We start from the raw sequence: 3,233 nt of genomic DNA on the forward strand, positions 1-3,233 counted from the left end.
GATGAACCACATAGCTACCGGTAGATCCCTCAGCCTCGGGGGAGAACTACTCCCTCCTCATCATGGGAGACAGCAACGGCGATGAAGATGGCGGTGGTGTCGATGGAGATGACTCCGGGGGCAATTCCCGTCCCGGCGGCATGCCGGAACAGAGATTCTGTCCCCGAAACTTGTCTTCGCGATGGCGGCGGCGTGACTCGATGATCTAGGGTTTTCGCGTCTGGGGCAATATATAGGCGAAGGGGCAGCGTCAGGGGAGCCAGGGGGCTCCCTCCCCACATCACGGTGCGGGGGCCCCACAGCCGCGCCGCCCTATGGTGTGGGCCCCCTGATGGCCTTCCTCGACTCTTCTTCGGTCTTCTGGAACACTCCGTGGAAAATAGGGCCGTGGGCTTTTGTTTCGTCCAATTCCGAGAATATTTGTAAACCAGCTTTTCTGAAATCAAAAACAGCAGAAAATAGGAACTGACACTGTGGCATCTTGTTAATAGGTTAGTCCCAGAAAATGCATAAAAATATTATAAAGTGTGAACAAAACATGTAGGTATTGTCATAAAACTAGCATGGAACATAAGAAATTATAGATACGTTGGAGACGTATCATGTAGCATAGACTTTTGTTATATACTTATAGTATTTATTGTTTTAGCATGACTTTTTTCAAATAACTGAGAGTGCATAATGTGTCATTGAAAGAATCGTGTGTTGTTTCTATTATAAAAGCATAATATTGTGGTATTCTCCTTTGATGCTTTATTGGGTTGACTTGGCGCATGCTTATACCATGTTATGACTATAACCAGCCAACTAAAGCATCTATAATCATTTAGTTTTTGACTTGTAATATCACTTTATGCTTTGATTGATAATGTTTTGTCACTATGCATGATTATGGCCATTATATATTGCTCTCTTAGTTGGTCGCTCCCAGTCTTTTACTAGCTTTCGCTCTTACTGAGTATGAACTCTACTCGTGCATCCAACCACCATTAAACAAAGTTTGCCCATTATGTCCACCATATCTACCTACTAGCATTATTACTATTCCAAGTATGCTCATCGTGTCTTTATTTATCTTTCAAATTAAATTTTGACATGAGAAATTAGTCAGTAAAGCTCTCACGAACTTGATGGCACATTTACTTTTTTGCACTTAATAAACTTGACTATTGTGTCTATCTTATGAAGTTTATATGTTTGCAAATTGCAAGTTGGGAGTTAGTATAACCATGCTTTCATGGGGAACACTTTCGACATTGCACTTATTAGTTGATATCATGTTCTTTTGTTTATGGATGACTAGCGGTGCGAAATAAAATGGAAATTTGTAAGTCCATGGAGTTTGTATATGAGTTAGAGAAACGCCTGGGCCGCTAATCTAAGCCATGCATCATTCATGGTGGAAATTTATAGCTAAACCATAGTGAGCATTCTATGAAGCATTTTCAATAAAAAAAAACTACACCCATAGTAAATAAAAATTGATGAGATGCTTATTATCTATTTGTCTTATCATTTTGGCATGGGATTGCTCCCACAAGAGTGCCTCTATGTCATCGGGCAAGAGGTACCCGCTGGCGGGTCTCAATGATACATGTATACTTACAATGACAAGAACCTATTTTGGACCTAAGTTGAGTAGCATGAGGTTTAGGTACTCGTAGTCAAGGGGCGTGATATTTTCAACATGTGATTTGCAAGCATATAGCTCATTTTTTATATACATTAATTTTAACCATTCAAGATGCTTATGATAGGGGCAATGAGAGCTCAAAGCTAATAAGTACCATACTTTTTGGAAGATTTATAAAACTTGTTTATCTTGCTTACTCTGCAAAGAGTCTCTCTTTTACTATTATGTTGAATCTTCATCTTCTACTTTATGCACCAATTAAGAGAGCATAATTGTCATTCTTAGTGCAATGTGCATAGTCCCAAAAATATTATTGACTGATTCATGATTGTGCTATTGCTTGTTCTTAAATTACTTGTATCTAGTCACTCTTTAAACTTTGAAGGTGTCCTAGCATTTATATTTTGCTATTTCATAAAGGACATGTTGAGTACCACTTTGTTATGTTTACTCTATGCTCATAAAGAAACAGTTGCTTTCAATGCACTATTCCGGAAATTCAATTTGGCTCCCGGGTGCGTATGCTCCCTCTACCAAGAAATATATTTTGAAGTGCCGAAAAATTTTGACAAAAATTCTACCTCTAGATCTCCACAATATATGTTCGTACGCCAAGTTTCGAGAAAAACCGATATTTTTATGGTCTATATAAAAAAGAGAAAATTTATGTTGTGACAAGCTTTATTTTAAGCACTAAATTTTGTCGTTTTTACACAAGCCACAAGACAAGTCGAATTTTGACGAAACAACTTTGTGGACGTGTAGCACGTGAAGATGTTCGTGCGAATTTTTTGTTTCTAATTTTTTTATGTTTCAAAATGTACCTAAGATGTATTTTAAAATAAAGAGATCATATGATCCCATGTGCCAAAACACCACTCCCCTATTATTCATGATCTTTTGTTTAAGTTACTCTTCATGTTAGAACATAATTGCTAAGTTCTATTGAATTATATCTATCATGCATATGTTTAAAGTACTTAGATCCCAACACACAATGCTTTTACATGCTTGATCAAGATTGTGTTGGCTTTATGTCACCTCAAAAATTATTTTGTTATCACTTACCTACTCGAGAATGAGCAGGAGTTAAGCTTGGGGATGCTTGATACATCTCAAACGTATCTATAATTTTTGATGCTCCATGCTTATTTTACAGTAATTTATATATGTTTTGCTTACACTTTGTTGCACTTTTATATGATTTTCGACACTAACCTATTAACAAGATGCCACAGTGCCGTTTCCCTATTTTCTGCTGTTTTGTATTTCAGAAAAGTTGTACAGAAAATATTCTCAGATGGACGAAACAAAAGCCGAAGTCAATATTTTTACGTAACAAAGACGGGGTCCAGAGGGGAGTCGAAGGGGGCAGCAGGGCGGCCACACCTGCCCTAGGTGCGGCCTGGCCCTGGCCCACGCCTAGGGGTGATGTGGTCCACCCTGGCCTCCACCGACATCGCCCCCTCCGCCTATTTAATCACGATCTCGGGAAAACCCTGAATACCCGAGCCTCCATCCACGAAAAGTTCCGTCGCGGCCGTCATCGCAGAACCCATCCTGGGGGGCTCTGAAGCTCTTCACGGCACCCTATAGGAGG

The sequence above is a fragment of the Lolium perenne genome, chromosome 1, assembly GCF_019359855.2.
Source record: "Lolium perenne isolate Kyuss_39 chromosome 1, Kyuss_2.0, whole genome shotgun sequence".
Classification (NCBI taxonomy): Eukaryota; Viridiplantae; Streptophyta; class Magnoliopsida; order Poales; family Poaceae; genus Lolium; species Lolium perenne.